Source organism: Marmota monax, unplaced genomic scaffold (genome assembly GCF_021218885.2).
Source record: "Marmota monax isolate L192 unplaced genomic scaffold, Marmota_monax_Labrador192_F-V1.1 WCK01_AAM20220418_F8-fsc00018, whole genome shotgun sequence".
NCBI lineage: Eukaryota > Metazoa > Chordata > Mammalia > Rodentia > Sciuridae > Marmota > Marmota monax.
In genome coordinates this window covers 22,748,327-22,768,343 of record NW_026692201.1, presented here as the reverse complement: position 1 = coordinate 22,768,343, position 20,017 = coordinate 22,748,327, and positions in this window count along the sequence as shown.

The following is a 20,017-nucleotide window of genomic DNA, read 5'->3' as shown; positions in this document are numbered from 1 at the left end:
TTTCATTCCACATTAAAAGCAAAGAGAAGCCAGGCACATGCCCAATCCCAGACTGGGGGTCTGAGACAGGTGGATCACAAGTTCAAAGCCAGCCTTACCACTTAGGGAGACCCTGTCTCAAAACAAAAAATAAAGGGGACTATACATGTAGTTCAATGGTGCAGTCCTCTGGGTTCAAACCTCAGTACCACAAAACAAAATAACAACAACAAAGCCTTCTGAAAGTCACGATACCAATAAATAGTATTTATTTATTCTTGTGGTATTGGAGATTGAACTCAGGGGTGCTTTACCACTGAGCCACATCCCAAGTCCTGTTTATTTTTTGAGACAAGGTCTCACTAAGTTGCTTAAGGCCTTGCTAAAATTGCTGAGGTTATCTTTGAACTTGCAATCCTCCTGCCTCAGCCTCCAGAGCCACTGGGATAAAAGTATTTATTAAATATTTAACATGTTTGACAAAAAACACATGAGGCACACACAGGTATTACTATTAACTCCATTTTTATAGATAAGGCAACAAGAGTGTCAGGAGTTAAGTTATTTGCCTAAGGAAGCAGATAGTAAGTAGCAGAGATTGGATTCAACCTGTGTAGGGCAGGGTCCACAGCCAGTGATTTCTTCTCATGCCATGGAGGGCATTGCAGCCAGACCAATGGGCCTGGAAAGCAACCTTACTTGGGAAGGGCAACAGAGTACATGGAGACACCTGGAAAAGTGATTAGGAAAAGAAACTCTTGCAAAGGAGAATACATACATATTTAAACATATGCAAGAGAACACATTCATACCCAGGTGGATATATTAATATGTAAAAATATAATTTTAAATGCTACCTGGGAGCTTTAGCAAGTGTCAAAAGAATGTTATTCTGTTTCCTTCTGAAGGAGAATATGATTTGGGAATTCCCTCAATTTATTGGGCCTAGAAGACAAGAATTAGAAAAATATTTAACATGATTACAGGAGTGAATGAAATGAAAAGTGCTGTGGAGTTTACTTGTTGCTAGCCATTTTATTGTCGGGGATATCTGCTTCAATACAGTAATACAGTAATTCTAAAACATTAGTAGTGTGCATCAGATTCATCTGGTGGCTTTTGAAGACCCAGAATTCTTAGAATTTTTGATTCAGTAGAGCAGTATTTAATATTTTCACTGGAACTTTATTGTCATTCATAATTTTGTCTAATGCTGAATCCATTCTCTGTAGGTTTGAATGTTACATTTTATGGCAAAAGCAATGGAATATAAAACCAGCCAAGGTGAATACTTATCATACCAAATACAAGGCAGCTAAGAACCAGCATTGTGCATACACACACACAAACACACACACACACAAACACACATACACACAGCTGAGCTTCAATAAAATGAAAGAAAAGCTATTTTCCAATAACGAGTATCTAGCAAGAGGGAATTTTGTAGTGCCTTTTAGAAAAAAACTAAAATCTCCTTATCAAGATAACTGATAAAGATCCTAAATTTAATGTGCACTAATAGCAATGGTTGATGCAGAAAGACTTGCTAACGAACAATATTGCAAGGAATCAAAATTCTAATGGAACAGCTAATGGAACAAACACAATGTGGGACATAGGAGCACATCAACAAAACCTGACTCATGGAAGAAAAAAATATGGTTAGGAAAAGAAATCTGACAATTCCCTGCTATGGACAAAAGCTCCCTCTGTTCTTTATTGAGGATGTATTTCAAATTAATATCAGAAATTCATGATCATTTGACCAAATTATATTATTACATTGTGTATTGTGTGCAAATGCGAATATGTAACAACAAACCCATCAGGGTGTACAATTATAATATACCAATAAAAATGTGGGGGGAAAAAGAAACACTTAACACCCTCCCACCCCACAAAAAGAAATTCACTATTCATGTTGAATTAAAATGGGATGGGTCACATAGAAATTGACTGGCTCAATGTACCTCACTATAGGGACCATCTTCTTTCCCAGATAACAATGAGGTGAGAATTGCCAGTGTTCATCTCAGTGACTTTCGTTTTTCTGTATTTTAATGGTTGATCAAGGCTGCCTCAGGACACATTCTTAGAATAGAATAAATGTCATTAAACACCTCATCTCTCCTTTTATTTTTTAACCTAAAGAAGTATCTTATTGGCATGCTAGCCTTGATGTGATTTAGCATATTTTTAAAGTTAGAGTGGTATTGACTCCCAGGATCATCTGGTTCTACTGCATGCTTCCCCTCCATTTACAAGGACTGACCTGGCCACAGGGTGGGCATATGATGCTAACTCAGTGACTCATAGTCCCCCATTTCCCTGACCCAAGCAATTGGTTCACAAATTCAAGAAAATCAGATTTATTTCTCAGGTTTTTAAAACTGAGCAGAGAAGAAGGGAGCTTTTCTCAGTTTTCATGCTATGTGCAATTCAGAGCTGCCAGAAGCCATAGTTCTAGCCTGGTGGTAGGTGACATTGAATCCAACATCCACAGAGAAGTAGAGAAAGAAAAGTCAGTGATATCCCTGGTTCTAGCATCCCTAGATATGCTTAAGTTACATAAGCCAGTAAATACCACTTTCCCCAACTCTCTTAATTTGAATTTCTGTCTTTTGTAATCAAACAGTTCCAATAAATATATGATCTATTTTGCACTGATTTCCAAAATGTAAATGTCTGAGGGATATTTTATTTCTTTTAATGACCTGAATCAGCAATGTTTAGAGAACACATGCCACTTTGTCATTCAACACACTTCAAATATATTTCCTTGTATCTGGCCCTTCGACACAGGGACCCTTTTCTTCTTCCAGGCCTTTGAATTTTCTGATCCCCCCATCTAGAAGGACTTTCTTCAACTATTTTTGTACATGAAATATTTTTGGTATTTGAATCTCACTTGGATGCTACTTCTCAGAAAGGCTTTCATTGACCATCTTAAACAAAGTAGTCTTTTCCAATAAGTTTATCTGTGACCCTGTTTATTTCCTCTATAATATTTATCCTAATATGAATTTATCTCTTTTATTTGTCTTCCTCTATAGAATGTAAACTTTATAGGGACTAGCATGTCATAGTAGATAATTACACATTTGCAAACTGTTAAATTAAAATGTCATTGCAAAAACTGTGTATAATTATTGTTAAGATGACAGCATAAAATAAACTATGAATACTTTTAAATTTTTATTTTTATTGTTATTTTTAGATATACATGACAGTAGAGTGTATCTTGATATATTGTGCAGGTCGTAGCATGTTTCAGCTGTTCTTACCCATTGTTTGCTCTGTCAAAAAGTCTGGAACCAGAGCATTCCTTTGAGTGTTCTCAAGTACAGACCAGAGGACCCCACCTGACTGACAGGCCGATTCTCCTAGTCAGAGACCCTACGTCAGACCTAGTGGGCTTTCCCAGAGAGAGGTTCCTAACATACAGGTGAGTTTGAATTTATACACCAAGTGTCCCACCTTGAATTCAAAGAGAGCCAGAACACCTTGGCTGAATGAATCATTTACTGCATTTTTTTGGTTCAGACACTAGGTGGCAGATGACTATGCTCTTGGATAGAAATATGAATAATTAGCATTGAAATACTTATCAAATTTTGAATAACTTTCTCACTTGACACTAAATATGCAGGGGTTTTGATAATTTGACAGGTTGACAAGAAATATGATAAGGGCTTTGGCCCTAGTATATGGAGATTAAGATGTATTCTGAAATTCTATTTTCAAATTCACAAAGAAAATGTGCAATACAGGAACATTAAAAAAAAAAAAAAAAAAACAACTAATCCAGTAGAAAGATTAATGTCAGCACCAGGGTACCATCCAGAGAGAGATATCTTTATATAATGAAGCTGAAATCACTACTTTCATAGCAATAACAGCTTCGTATCTTTTGGATTAATAATCTAATTTAGTAAATAATTGATTGCATCTTTCCTTTCTCTTCTCAGCTTAGAGAAAACTCCAGGGACATTTAAAAAAATTCCTTTCAAACATAAACTGATCTGAAAATCTATTGTTTCCCTAGTAACCTTGTATGCAGAGTCCTGGGGGATAGAGAGCCTTTATTTTCTGCTAAGATCCTGGAGATAGCAACCAATTAAGAGACACATACAAAAGCAGATGATCTAGACATTTTTCTTTATTAGAAAACAATGAAATTCTTAAGCCTCCTGATGTTAAATAAACAAAATAGATCACAAAATATGATGAACACAATAAATTCTAATAAGTACATTTCCTTTATGTCTTGTGGTCTTTAAACAGTAGCAGAAAGGCAAGTATTAGCAGGTAGACAGTAGCAGAGGCTCTCAGGGAAGAAAAAATGATGAGATGAAGAATGAGGGAAGGAGAGAGGTTGAAGGAGAGTGAGAGAGACACTCACATGAAAGAAACCTAGAGAGAAAGGAAAGAGAAGAAGCATAAAAAAGGGATTCACATGAGAGAAGGTTGGGGGTGGGGATGAAAAGTAGGTACATAAAATAAAAGAAATTGCAGCAAAAAACAGAGAGGGAGACCAAAATCCAGAGAAGCAGGAGGAGGGAAAGAGGTCCAGCAGGTTCTGATTTGTCTTTATTAGTGGTTATTTCTTTAGAATTGTTTAATTTTCAGACTTCAGAATAAAATCTTAATATCTAAATATTAAACAGTTAGTTAATCAGTTGTTTTCTGCTTTTTTGCCACTCTAATACTTATGATTTAGAAGCTTTTATTTAAATAAATGTGAGTGAGCTTCTTTCAGGTTGCAAGAACAGATAGGGACTCAGGTTTACTCAGAGGATCAGGGTGTGCGGAATGGAAATGCAGAGAAGGAAGCAAAATAGGAACCATGGACAGCCAGACCTTTCAGAAAAACAGGACCTTCGAAAGATCATTAGCTGAGAGCTCAGTTGTAGCCATCAGGTGTTCTGTCACTGGATTAGCTGGAGAAATCTGTTGTTCTTTCTTTGGTTTTCCTTCATTCCCTTCACTTTACTTGCAACCTCTGATTCAGTCACTTTTCCTTTTATTGGTGGTTTTCTCTGTCTCTGAGTTCAATTTTCCTAATATGGAAAGTCTGAACTTGATCAGTCTTCATCCACATGGTGTGTCCTCATGGGACAGAACTCTTGATTGAAGCTCCCTCAGAGAGAGATTATCTGACTTTGGGTTAGGTGCCCATCATGACTCCAACAGCCCTCATCAGAGGGGAAGGACCATGTGGAATCAGGCATATGTGAATTTTCTGCGTTAAACTCTGTGTGTGTGTGTGTGTGTATGTGTGTATGTGTGTGTGTGTGGTATCTAGAAAGGGAGGAGGTAAAACTATAAGGCACTTTGGTAAGATCAGTACATCCCACCCTTGGCCCATCAGGCACACGAGAATAGTGTGACATCTGACTTCCATAATGCCTGTTCAACCTAGCTAAACCACCACGTGTGCAGTCACCAACTCAAAGTCAATTCTAGTCAATACTCCCAAAAGAAGTGATAGAAAACACTTCAATCTTACTATCTGAAGTTAATAAACTTTGAGTTTTTTTTTTTTTTTTTAGCCTAGACCTAGTGAAGCAAGAATGTGGGATATTTTGGGTAGAGAGAAGGAAAAATGTGGGAATTGAATACATTTTTCAAGGGATAGGAAAGGAAAAGAAGGGAAGAGAAAATGATTTTTCTCTGCTGTGAAAGAGAGAGGTCTGCAGGCTATGATGCCTGGAAACAATTCTGTGTCCCAAGTGGGTGAAATGCAGAAAAGAAATGGGGTGGTGTTCCAGCCCTTGCAAACATGTCTAAACCTATTATGTGATAAACTGACTTTAAGTCACCAGAGTTTGAGGGACTAATGTTCACTTAAGCAGAACAGGGGTAGTGATATCCATGGTAGTTCAAAGAATGGAGACCCTGGAAAGGCACATGGAGCAGAAGGTATTTTATGGACACTATATAAGACTTTCAGGTTCCTATCAGACTTTATAGGGAAGCAGCCCGAAACTGCCTAAGATGACTTTCCAGTATTACAGCTTACTGAATTCATATTGCTTGGATTCATATTCTATTTGATTTAGGAAAAATAAAGAATAGATATTTCTTTTATCTTTGAGGTTAGAGGCTGAAAATCATAACACCTACATTGATTTGAGGACTGGGGACCAATAGTGAGTAAAATTATTCTAAGGACATATTGGCACATTAATCATCAGTCTCTCCTCTTTCAAGCCCTAAATTAAGATAGACTTAATCAAATAATGATTTTCATATGGTGAATTTGTCTGATAACTTGAAAGATTTCTATTAAAATAATCATACCTTTAAAGTCTCACAAGATCATCATTTTATTAATCATATACATATCATCCCTCAGTATCCATGGGGTTTAGTTCTTGGACACCCAGGAGATACCAAAATCCAGAAAAGTTTGAGTCCCTTATATAAAATGGCATAGTGTTTGCATATAACTTATGCACATCTTCCCCTCTACCTTAAATCATCTTTATGTTACTTATAATACCTAATATAATATAAATGCTATAAAGATTCTATACTGTGTTTTTAGGGAGTGATGATAAGGGGGAAAATGTGTAACTGATCAACACAGATTCAATTTTTTTTAAGTATTCATTGAACCTGCAGATGTCAAACTCATGGATGAAGAGGAGAAGATACATATGTACACACAGAAGGGTTGGGAGAGGAGACAGCTTTGTTGTAGGGAATTGGCTCATGTGAGTATGGAGGTGGACAAGTCTACACTCTGAAGCTGGAGAATCAGGAGAGCCAATAGGTTCCTGCAGTCTAGGTCCAAAGACCTGAGATGACAGATGGCCCCACAGTATAGCTCCAGTCTGAAAACTGATGGGCTCAAGCCCAGGAAGAATCAATGTTTTATTGTGAGTACAATGACAGGAAACAAAGCAAAACAGGCAAGAGGAGGTCCCTCTCACTTGAGGGAAGGTCAGTTTTCCTGTTCTATTCAGGCTTTCATCTGATTGATTGAGGACCACCCACATTAGGGATGGAAATTTGCTTTAACCAGTCTATTGATTCAAATACTATTCCAATCCAGAAATATCCAGAATGTTTGACCAAATGGCCCAGTCAAGTTAGCACATAAAAATTAATCATCACAGAGATCATCTTTAATTTTTCTCATAGATAACTAGAGGTAGGACAGTGTTTATTGGTTTGTCCTGTGACCTGCAGCCCATGGGACCCAACTCAGAGATCACAGAGAGGAAGAACAAAAGTACAGTCAGGCTATTATTTTTCTTCCCAAAGAAATCAAGACTATATCAGGAGAAAAAGCAGCTGAGGGATGAGTCTGCTTTCCACAGTGCTCAGTTGAGTGGGATGTGGTAATCTTTCCTGGTCCTGCTCACAGTTGAGGCTGGGACAGGGGACTGGCTGGCTAATGGGCAGATTTGAAGGTCTTATTCCACCTCAAATGGACAAAAATCTATTGTGGAAAGGCAAAAAAGGATCTCCTGCATGGAGAAGAGAAGGAAATTGACAGCAAAGACGAAATGCTTCCTTAAGGCTGACTGTGAGATCTCATTAGGCACAGGAACCAGAGCTTATTTATAGAATAGCACTACAGATTGTTATGTCTGGGCAGCGAGTTCAGCCTATTCTCATCAGGCAGGTTGTACAAGTTCCCTTTACAATGAATCCTCATACAAGTAGTCTCTGGGCATAGAAACTCTGGGGGATGTGCAGGGCCATAGACCCTGAGGGAACACAGAGGTAGAGCTCAGTAAACTTCACTGAGGTCATCCCTCTTCTCTTGCAGAATTCTCTTCCTTCATTCCTCTCTCCAGATGCCCGCTGGGGTGACTCAGGAGGTGCTAAGCCACGTAGCCACTCCAATCTCTACTCTACCTATCTAGAGAGACATCTACTTAGTAATATTAGAATGAAGACTGAATAAAATAGCACATATAAATGTCCATGCACAAAGAGACCCTTGATAATTATTTGGTAGGAAATAAGGAAGAAAGAAATAAGGCAGTAACTTACATGCTACTGAGTAGATAGGAAGACAAATCGCTAGATGGAAAGTTTATCTGGGAGTAGGATGTGAGGAGGGTGAGTCAGAGCACACTAATGAAGGGGTGTGATGTTGCCAGGTGCAGGCTGTCTCTGCTGCTGCTGATGTCATTTGAAAGAGATACAGGACTAACTCTTGTTGGTGGTAATTGGAGGATCTCTCTAGGCACTTTATGTGGCTGGGATGGTAGCTTTCGTGTCCTGCCTGAGACCAATTCCAGTTTGTGTAATTACATCCTAACAGCAGGCCCTCAGCTAAATGCTTTTTATAAAAAAATAACATTTTCTCTATTGTACAGTTTGAATTAGTATTTCACATAGATGAGGGAGGATAAGGCTCCCCAGTAGAAAATCTAATCTTTTCTTTCTCAGAGCAGATGAATGAATTCCTAGGAATACTGTGGCATTAGGTAAGACTTGAGAATGCATGAAAAATTAAAAGGTGTTCTGGAAGTATTTTTTAATGCTTTCTGATATGGTCTTCATAACACTTGTGTATATGAGGTCTCAGGTTGGTACCATCCTGAACATCATTGTCCATTACAGACCAAATTTTATTCCCCCACTCCAGATTCATCACCCTTAATATAACTCTATTTGGAAGAAGTTCCTTTAAGAAAATAAATAAGGTAAAATGAAGCTATGAATGACAGGACTGGAGACCACATACAAGGAGGAGGAGACAATAGAGGTCTCTCTCTTGTGTGCTTAGAGGAAAAGCTATGTGGGGATATGGTGCAACAATGACTGTCCACAAGCCAGGAAGAGCCCTCAACAGAAACTAACCCTCATTGCACCTTCATTTTGGATTCTAGCTTCCACAATGTGAGAGCAAAAACCAGTTGGCCCCTGAGAACTCTTAACATGGTGCTGTGGCTGAGTTCAGTTGAGTCTTCCGGACATAGTTGAGGATACCTGCTGTGATATATACTTAACAGAGAAGAAAGCACGCCACAGAAAGTCTATCATGATTGGCTACATTTGTTTTGAGGTTTTGTTTTTTTTTTTGGCATAGCCATATTGATCACAAGAGCTTTGCTGCTTAGTCCACATTTCTTACCATCTGTATTTATTTCCTTTTGCTGCTGTAACAAATGACTTACATTTAGTGGTTTAAAACTGATCGAATGGCCAGTGTTAGTGTCTGTAAACAAGTCAGGATGGTGCCTGGCATTTTGCCAGAGGGAGTGTTTTGTGAAGTAACTCCAGCGAGCCATTAAGTGTGGAGATTCCTTATTGGTTGACTGCTGTATCGAGTTTATGTTACTTAAGATAAGCTGTGTGGAATGTATATATACCCCTCCTGTCCTACAATAAACGGCTCCCACTCCTGCTGTATCAATGTACACAGTTGCTCGTCACCCCCTGGTTATTTTGCTGCAGCCGGACTGCGTCAGGCCAGAATTTTGTTCTGTTACAATTCTAGAGGCCAGAATCCAAAACTTAGTCTAAGATGTTGTTCCTTCTTGAGGTTCTGAGAGGAAAATCTATTTCCTTTCTTTGTCCAGATTTTAGTAGCTGCCTGTATTCCTTGATTTGTGGTTGCTTCCAAATTACTCCAATCTCTATTTCCATCATCACATCAGCAGCTTCTCCTCTGGCTCTGACTCTTCTTGCCTCCTCTTGGAAGGACCACTGTAATTGCATTGGGCCTACCCAGACCCAGATAATCTAGGATAACATGCCCATCTCATTTGAAATGTTTTTTTTTTTTTTTTTTTTTTTTGCCATATAAGGTAAGATTCACAGGTTCTGGGAATTAGGACATGAATTACTTGGATGGGGTTATTATTCAGCCTACCACGCTGCCCCTCCCTGTATCCCACACTCTCAGATACAAACCCCTTAAGGACACTACTCTCATTTGCAGCTGTCTGTGGGCTCATGATGTTCCTTCTAAATGGACCTCTTTGAACATCCCAGTCTTATGCTACCTCTTCTAGGAAGCCTTCACTCATTTTTCAGTGCAGTCTGACTTCTTACATTACCTGCAATAGAAACTCCACTATTTGGCTCTAATACTAACGTAGAATTGTTCAAAGTATATTTATCTTCTTTCTGTAACTGAAATGTAAGTTTCTTGTCTAAGTTTTGCACATTTTCCCTGTTTTCTTCTTCCCTGTGCCCCTGAAATAATTTCGTTAGATGGAGGAGAGAGAACATTCTAAAGAATGTGTGTGGAAGGAGCTTTGTGCAGGTGGAGTCTCCCAGCCCGTGCCCCACAGGTTTTGGTGCCAGGTGAAATCCAACAGTGTTCCCATATTTTCCAATTACTTGGATGCTTGGCTTTACCCAGATGTTGCTCTGAGTACCTGATTGGTTGCTTTAGCAGCCAACTCAAGGAGCAAATTTCCCATCATCTCTCTTGGTTTGAATCTTGTGGAGAGGCTTCTTCTATTCATGGCTCAGGGCCGAAGAAGTTTTGCTGTCTCTCTCTTAATTTGGTTTTAGGACATGTGTGTTGCAGTGACTGTTGCCTTTGCTTACCAGCTAGCTTATCGTCCACACCTGCATGCCCTATAGGAGGAGCAAAGATGACCCTATGCAATGGGCATGTCCTTTGGCAGTCTTGGCCCTCTGTACTTTTTACCCTGTATTTCTGTTGGTAGTGTTCAGGGCTCACGAATGACTCCCAGCTACAGCAGGAGTCTTCCACAATTCCTAATACAGACCTAGCAGGCATTCAAAACCAGTGCTAATTGAGAAGTTGGTTTTATTCTCCATACTCTATACTGACTCATTCAGGACAAAATATACTTTGTTAGAGATCTATAATGGAAGAAGAGCCTCTTAATCTCTCTCTTTTCTGTAAAAATTAAAATTAAGTGCAATTGCACTTTGAAATCATTTTTTTTTTTTGGAGGGGGGAGCTTGTTATGTGTGTCAAGAGAAACAATGTAAAAAACACAGTCTCTGCCTTTAAACACTAAACCTCTAATCTAAAGTAGTACACAGACAACTAAAACAGACATTACAACCATAGCCAGCTACATAATTTGGGGCTTATTGCAAAATGAAAATGTGAAATTTCTTGCTAAGAAAGCAGAAAAAAGGGTAGAGTATAGTTCAGTAGTAGAGTGCTTGTCTTGTCTAGCGTGCATGAAGCCCCAACACCACAAAACAAAACAACAACAAAATAAAACAATATTATAGTACATGTATATTTTAAATTTTATTTATTTATTTATTTATTAAATTTAACCAGAAGAATAGATATCCCTGCACCAGGGTAATTCAGCTGTTTCTATTCTATTTTCTGTGCATTCTGCCAACATGCTCTAACTTTAGCTTACAGATGGAATAAATGAAAGCAAAGGAACTATGGGTTGCCCCATTTTTCCCTTTCATCTTATGTTATTTTAAGGATAAGTGGTTGGCTAATGCTGGAAACAACAAGCATAGGATTATTAAGAATAGGATTTCTTGCTCATTTGAGTTTCTTACAGCATTGTTGCCTTCCTTCTGTATTAAAAGAAAATTCCAGTTGGAGTGGAAAGCATGGTCTTGGGGCTGTAAGTGCTTCTGCTTCCTTGGTAGTAGATGTAGCATCTTGTACTCCCTTGAGTCTTCCTGAACACCCACAACTTGTGGGTCCACTGGAAAACTGTGCATTGCGAAAATTTTACGCAAACGGACCAGTGAACAATGGCCAGTACCCATTGTCTTACTTCAGGTGCTATTATAGAAGACAACCAGCTTTCTTCTTGTTGGATTTTTCACATGACAGAAAAGAGAATGAGACAGTTTTCTCGTGTCCCTTTTATAAGGATGCTAATCTCATTAGTGAGGGCTCTACTTTTATGATCTAATTTCCTTCCAAAGTCTTCACCTCCTAATATCATCACACTGGGGGTTAAGATTTCATCATATGAATTTGGCACATATATATTGCATGCATCTCCTCTGATTGTGTGCATATTTCAATGTCTAATGGAATTTCACGTACAAAACACCAATTCAAAGATAATATTATTAAGAATTTCACAATGGTGTCAGCAGAGCATTAAATAAGGTGTGAGCCCTTCAGAGTGCATGGCTCAATGTAACTGAACAGGTGGCATGTCCACAAAGCTGGTCATAATGACTACACCCAGTGGGAAATTCCATGAAAAAAATATGCTCAGGGTTTCATGTTAGAAGGCAGAAACACGAGAGGAAGAATTTCTGCAGGAGGCGATATTGGAGCTAAAACTTTTAAGAATGAGAAAGATTTTGCCAAGTGAGTGAAGAAGGAGAGGAGTATAACAGAAGGGGCAAAAGCACAGAGATACCACAAAGCATTGCAAATTGTCGGGGTGGGTATGGCAGTTTGTTGTGGTAAAGTTCAGATGGGGTTGGGGCAGCAAAGGAAGTTAAGATTTAAGAAAAATTAAGGAGATGTAAGTGCCAAATGAAGGAATTGAAATTATTCAGAAAGCCACATGTCATTGGAGCAAAATAAGAAGAAAATGACTTAAAAGGATTTGTGTTCTCAAAAGGATCTCTCTGATAATTATGTGTGATGAGTTTCAAAGAAGATTATGGCAAATGAAAGGAATCTGAAGCCACTGCTAAGCTACAAGAGAGAAGCTAGCATGCAGGAGGTTCTTTAATTTTCTTCCATAAAAAAATGTTAATTGAGAAAGGCAGACTTGTATTAAAGAATGAGAGTTAAAGTGTTAAATGAAAACCAAAGCACAACACCACTTATAGCAAGGACAATTCTAATGGGTTAGGTTCTTTCTTTCTTTCTTTCTTTTTTTCTTTCTATATGACAACAGAATGCATTACAATTCATATTACACATATAGAGCACAATATGGGTTAGGTTCTTAAAATAATTTCTGAGCCATTTTCCTTTAAGTACTGGTCAAAATATAGCAGATATGACTAAAAGAAAATGAAATGCTTTCTTTTAAAAATGTATTTATTTATTTATTTATTTATTTATTTATTTATTTATTTATTTATTTTTGAGATGCTCAGAATCAGACCCAGAGCCTTGCATGTACTTGGTGTTATGGTTTAGATATTAAATATCTGCCAAAAGCTCATGTGTGAGACAATGCAAGAAAGTTCAGAGATAAAATGGATGATTATAAGAGGTTTAACTTAACCAGCATATTAATACCCTGATAACGATTAATTTTTTGGTAACTGTAGGCAGGGAGGGTGTGGCTGGAGGAGGTAGGTACCCAAGGGCATGCCTTTGTTTGTATTTCATCTTGATTCAGCAGACCTCTTTGCTTCCTGCTGCATCGCTCCCAGCTGCTTTTCTCTGCCACTGTCTTCTGCCATGATGTCCTGCCTTACCTCAAACCCAGAGGAATGGAGCCGGCTCTGAGACTGGCTCTGGACTGAGACCTCTGAAACTGTGAGCCCCCACATAATCTTCTTCTCCTCTAATTGTTCTTGCCAGGTCCTTTGGGGGACAGCAGCAAAAAAGCTGACTAAAACTCTAGACGAGTGAGATAAATGTCTTTTCTAATTTGGTCTGTATTCTATTATTCTAGTAATATTTGGGTTTGCTGATTCCTTCTGGATTCTGTTCTATTTTTGTCCTACACTTGTCTGCACTGAACTATTAACATCTTTATTAAGGTCTTCAATACATGATAAAGGGACCACTCAGTCTTTCTTTAGATAACTCTTGCAAAGTTTAGACTTTGGTAAGCACATAATCCTTATCAACAGTATTGCTTTTCTCCAATGTGTTTTTTTTAATGTGTCTGCTCCCAACAACTTATTTATTATTTTGGGACTTTTCTACTTCATAAGTGCTACTGGCTCTGCTTCTTTCCTCTCCTCTCTTCTTGATCATTCTTGCTTCTCTTTCTCCTCCTCTTCTTCCTCATCCTTCTTCTTTTCTTCCCCTCCCCCAAATACACACATACACCAAGAGCTCTATAACTGGCATCTATGTCTTTGGTCTCTTTTGGTGCCTTTAGAGGTGAACATATTGTGCTCCTTTTATTTGGGAAGAGTACCTTCCCATATTGGGAGAAAACTGGAAGTTTCCTCATAGCAGAACAAGGACTGTTCAGTATTTATGTAACACCGTTAAGTGATCTTTCTGTTGTCATTGCTGAGTGTTTAGCTGCTGAAAATTTGTGTGCATGGTGTTGGCTATGCTAGTTTGTCTTTAAAATTTTTTAGTTATTTATATATTTGTATTAATTAACATTATTTTAAATAACACATAAATCTTATAGCAAGAGTTTGAAAAAGATCTGCCAGCCAGGAAGTTTCTTCCAAAATCATCTGGTTGTTGTGTAAGTCTTTCTTATTTAACTTTTTAAGGAGTCAAAGAAGAAGCAAATTTCTATTCTATGACTTCTCATTTTGATTTTCTACTTTTATTTACTTTTCCCATTTTGAGAGGTCTTTTCCAACAAAATATTGCTCAATTAAATTTAATTAATCATGACAATAAGTTGTTATATTTTACATATTGGTACATGTAGAAAATAATATCTATACAAAACACTGGAGTTAAGGGACAAGGCACTTGTAGCTGGAATGAGCTGGTCTGGGAGTTCTGACCATGTCAGTCTGTTCACACTCATCTGCTCTGAAGGCTGAGAGAGTAGTTGCATGTACCTGTAACCTATTGGCAGCTAAACAGCCTTCCTTAGAATATAGATAGCAAATGTTATCACAATCTTTAGCCTTAACAAATAACAATGTTAACTAAATCAATGCTTTTTAAACTTTAATATGCTTAGGCATTGCCTGGGGAATCTCAATAAAAATGTATATTCTGATTCAGTAAGTGTGAGATTCTGCATTTCTAACAATCTCTCAGATGATACCAGTGTGGTTCATGGACCACACTTCATATAATAAGGAACTGGATGATTCATTAATACAGCTTGTTCTGGAAAAATCATAGGACGCAGGTCAAATAAAATTTTCTTACTTTAAAACTAGAAGCAGTATAAAATAGCCTCTTTCAAATTGCAGGTAAAGTCTAACACTCATTTGACTAAAACTGTCTTTGTTCAGCTTTATACATACAATATATTAGAAAATTTGCATTGTTGTTCTTGATAACCCGCTAAAGTCTCTTTAAAGTGATTATAACTGACTTATAGGAAACACTTTCCTGGAGTGCAGGAAACTACTAAATTTGATTTTCTTGTAATCAGAGAAAAAGACCCTCATGAAAGAGAGGTGATAGCTGATTATTTAGCAAGGCTTTTGTGCTAGATTGAACATACTCAAAGAAAGGCATAATTATACTTAAAACTATTATATTCTCTAAGTCCTTGATGTAGAGAAGTTATAATTCACTTGACCTTGAACAAAATATCCCTTTTTCCTCAAATTGGGACTAAAACTTTTTGCTCTAGAAATTGTTATTGTTTCTTTCCAACTGTTGGTGAATGTAGACTCAGAGGCTACTGGTAAAAAGTTCCATTTCCAAATGGAAATATATTTAAAGGCAAATGTAAAAATAACTTTCAGATAAGGTTGAAAGTGAAATTGTTATCTCTTTGAAAGAGGAAATGAATTTCTAAGATTCAAAATATTTTAAGAATAAAACTTTATTTTTTTTTAATTTTTATGCAAACCAGTTTTTGAAGATGAGAAAGGTTCAATGTGTAAGATTAAAAAATAAATATACCCCTATTTAAATTCAAATTAGGAAAAATTTGACATAATTTTTCAAAAATGATTATTTATGAAAGATCAAATATCTTTCTTGAATCTTTTTGAAAAGTTTGATGAACATGTGTAATTTATCCTATCAATGCTTAATGATATGTGCATTGGTTGAGACCTTTGAACGTAAGTAATAGGAAATGAATTTGACTTTATTTAGAATTCTGCTATCTTTAAAGTAATATGAATTAAGTTGTTTTATTTTCTGAATAAAAATGTCTTTGGGAGAAACAGTAAATGCTTTAGTAATCTTGAAAAGCTAGAAATGAAAATGTTGTCTAACTTCTTTTTTCTGGGGAAGAAAAAAGAATATGTGGAAAGATAATTTAGTGATTCCAGAGGCCTAAAAATTAGTAGACATTTGAATGAAATAAATAATAAAAGTTAACTGCAGAATTCCATTACTGTAAGGAGCATTTGCCATAGATATGCTGGGACATGTGAAACTCACTAAGTTGCTGGCCATAAGGAACAGCAGCCATTGAACTGCTTAGTCATCTCTGCTTGCAATTGATAAAGAACTGTAAGGACCCACTTGAAGCAAAGTGTGAAAGATGATATATCAAGAACTATGTAATGTTTTGAACAACCAACAATAAAAAAAAATAAAATAAAAAAAAAAATAAATAAATATAAAATTTTTTTAAAAGAGAAAAAAAAAAAAAAAAAAGAACTGTAAGGGGCACTAGCCATAGGTATGCTTAGCAAAGACTGGTTACAATTTGATAGGGAGCACAGCTCCATGGACATGCCAAAGAACATACCCAGTTGCAATTACATCACATCACTGGACATAACCAATGGACATTGACTTTCATTGAGTGAAACCAATCACCAACATACACCACCAACTTGGAACTGTATTTAAATTGCTGGTTCTGCCACATTGAGGAGTTTTTGCTCCAAGGACATATGTGAGACTGGCTGCCTTCCTGTCTGTCCCTGGACTGACTCTACCATTTGCTGACATCCAGCCATTGGCTGGAGAGAGCCACCAGACATGGACAACATCTGCTCTTTGGCTAAGAGAAGTCACGTGGCATTGGAGGAATTTTGGGTTTCATGGTTGCTATAGGATTTTGCGATTTACTTGTAGTGTTTAATTAGTGTGCATTGAATTCTAGTTGGGGTGCTCCAGCACACCCGACATTTTTGCATTAATTCTTTATATTTGATGATTGGTGTGATTGAATATATGCTTGCATTTAAAGATAATCCACCTCCAAGTAATTATTAATAGTGCTGCTCATGACAATTACCAAGTTATGGCAGCCTCCCTCCTAAACTGAGCAAAAACAAGTGAGTGGGGCCAGGCACAGTGGCACATGCCTGTAATCCCAGAGGCTCAGGAGGCTGAGGCAAGAGGATCCAGAGTTCAAAGCTAGCCTAAGCAACCAGAAGTGCTAAGCAACTCAGTGAGACCCTGTCTCTAAATAAAATACAAAATAGGGCTGCGGATGTGGCTCAGTGGTTTAGTTCTTGTGAGTTCAATTCCCAGTATCAAAAAACAAACAAAAAGCAAGTGCTTGCATGGGGCTTTCTCTAGATGAAGTAAACAGTTACTGAATTTCACATCAAGCCTTTTTCTGAAGACTGCATGGAGATATCACAGAACAAAATGCTTTGACTATGGATGAGTAGTTTTATGACCAATAACTTGTAGTACATGGTGTTTTACATTAGAGAAAAGGGCAATCATTTTTCATGCTTCAGAGTGAAAATTGATTACTCTTCTGGAGTCTGATCATAAATCATTTTTCTGACTATCTATCTTACTGCAATTTCATACAATTGGCAAAAAGCAGCTTTTTAAATCTGTATTTAAAGAATTAGACTAAAACCACTGTTGCAATCAGATGAAAAAGACTGGTGAGCTGATAGTTTTATGAAGAAAATGTAAATTTAAAATGGGTTATCAGGGCTGGGAATGTGGCTCAAGCGGTAGCGCGCTTGCCTGGCATGCGTGCAGCCCGGGTTTGATCCTCAGCACCACATACAAACAAAGATGTTGTGTCTGCCAAAAACTACAAAATAAATATTAAAAAAAATGAAAAATAAATAAAATAAAATGGGTTATCGCATAAGAGCTGGGCACAATGGTGCACAACTGTAGTCCCAGTGGCTCAGGAGCCTGAGGCAGGAGGATTATGATGAGTTCAAAGCCAGCTCAGCAACTTAGCAATTCCCTAAGCAATTTGGTGAGACCCTGTCTCAAAATGAAATATAAAAAAGAGCTAGGGATGTGGCTCAGTGGTTAAACACCCCTGGGTTCAATCCCTGGTACCAAATATATATGTATATTTGATATCAGGGATATATATATATATATATATATATATATATATAAAACCAGGGATATAAATAAAATCCATTTTAATTGCTTAAGTTTTAATTTATAAAAGAAATAGTAGCACTCTAGAAGCTATTATTTCCCTTGAAATGATATAGTCTAGGTAGTTACATACAAAGGATGGCTCAATTGTAGAATGAACCAGGAATGCTGGAATTCAAATAAAAATAAGAATAAGAAAGCTGAGTTACCTCAGCAACCTCCATGAACAGGCACTGTGATGGACACTTTGCATATGTGATCCTATAGGAATGAGTATTTGTAAGAAAGACCACTTTTCTTAAATAGTTCTTCTGAAACAGCTAAGCAGAGCTTCCAAAATATTCTTTATTTGAATACCATACGTAATTGAACATAATCTTTATAATATAGTGAATTTGTCACTCTTCAGTGTTTCTCAGTCAGCATTTCCTCTCCACGTGAATATAACTGAGCATTTCTTGAAGTTAAAATCTTTTTAAATGTGTCTGCAGAACTGAAATTGGCAATAACTTCACCATTTATCATGCTTAATTATGTTTCATATTCCACTTCCTACTCATCTCTCTGCTTAAGAAACAATCATTTTCCTTCTGTGCCCCAACAACGTGCTCCTCATAAAGATCAAATACAAAATATTTACCAACTTACATTTGTAAAGACCAATCAAAATCCTCAGTCCTCCAATCCTTACCAGCATGACTGACCTGCATTTGTCAGGAAATCTCCATCCATTTTCCCCACCTAACCACTTCCAATCCTAGCCCCAATCCTAGTGCATTATTATATTGGTGTGTAGGATTTGCACTTTGGGCATGTGCTATAGACCTGAGTCTCAGGAACGATGGCTCCAGCAGCTGTAATGGGTTGCTGTTAAATAAAGTCATTTTTACTTTTCATATCATAGAACTATTGTATAAACCTTTCTAGCTGATGTCATAAACTGAGAATGAGGTGTACTATTTTCTGAAAGCCAACCTCTATTGCTTAAATAACCAGAGCAATTACAGAAATAAGACTCTATGTTCAGAATATCTGAGGCAGTGCAATGCTGTAGAAATAGTGTAGGTTTTAATCTCTAATAGGTCTGGCAGTTTTCCTACTTGGGTGATCTCAAATACATTATTTAGTCTAATTTACCTCTACTCCTTCATCTGTGATATAGGGATAAAAATACTCCATGGGGTTTATTTGAGCTGTAAATAGGATAACATGTAGAAGGCTTAACAGAGTGACTGGCTGACACCTAGGAGGTACCTAATAAACAGCAGCTATTATCATTCCTCTCAAAGCTTTCTCAATAACCTCTGGTTTACCTATGAAAGTATGTAATTTATACTAGAATATCTGCTTTGCATTAGCAGTTCTTCGGTCTTGTTCGTAAGGGCAAATCTATCACTGATGTGCTTGCCGTTAGTAAATGGTTGCTTTTATGAATTGCAGTCTTCTGCCAAATGGTTGCTAGATTCTCAGCTTATTCTGATGAGCTCTCTTCCTGACCACACTGCAATTGCAGCAAGACCTTTCTTCTGACTCTGCTGAGTACCTGGATTCTAACAGACATAGAATTCTAGGACAGATGTGGCTTCTCTTCTGTTCTGAGTCTAGAAAAAAAATTATGCTCATTTATATATTTTTAACCACTAACTACAAAGCTCCTGTACCATTGTTATAGTATAGTCTGATACAACTCATTGAAAAATTTCTTTTTGGAGGGGGATTTTTGAAACTTACTTAAATAAAAAAGAGCTTTAAACCAGATATACAACTTTATTTCTAGCCAGAAAAACAAAGTCTATTTTCAAGAATTTACTGAATTTACCTTATACTTATTGGCCCTCAAAAAGCCAGTGATAACACCAAATGATAGCTATGTGACCATAGGGAAAATAATTAGCTTCATAGAATATCAGTTTCCTCATCTGTACAATGGGATAATAAATGCATCTACTTTTTTGGGTGCTGGTGAAAAATAAATGAGACAATGTTTGCACAGTGCCTACAATAGTGCCTGACACTTGG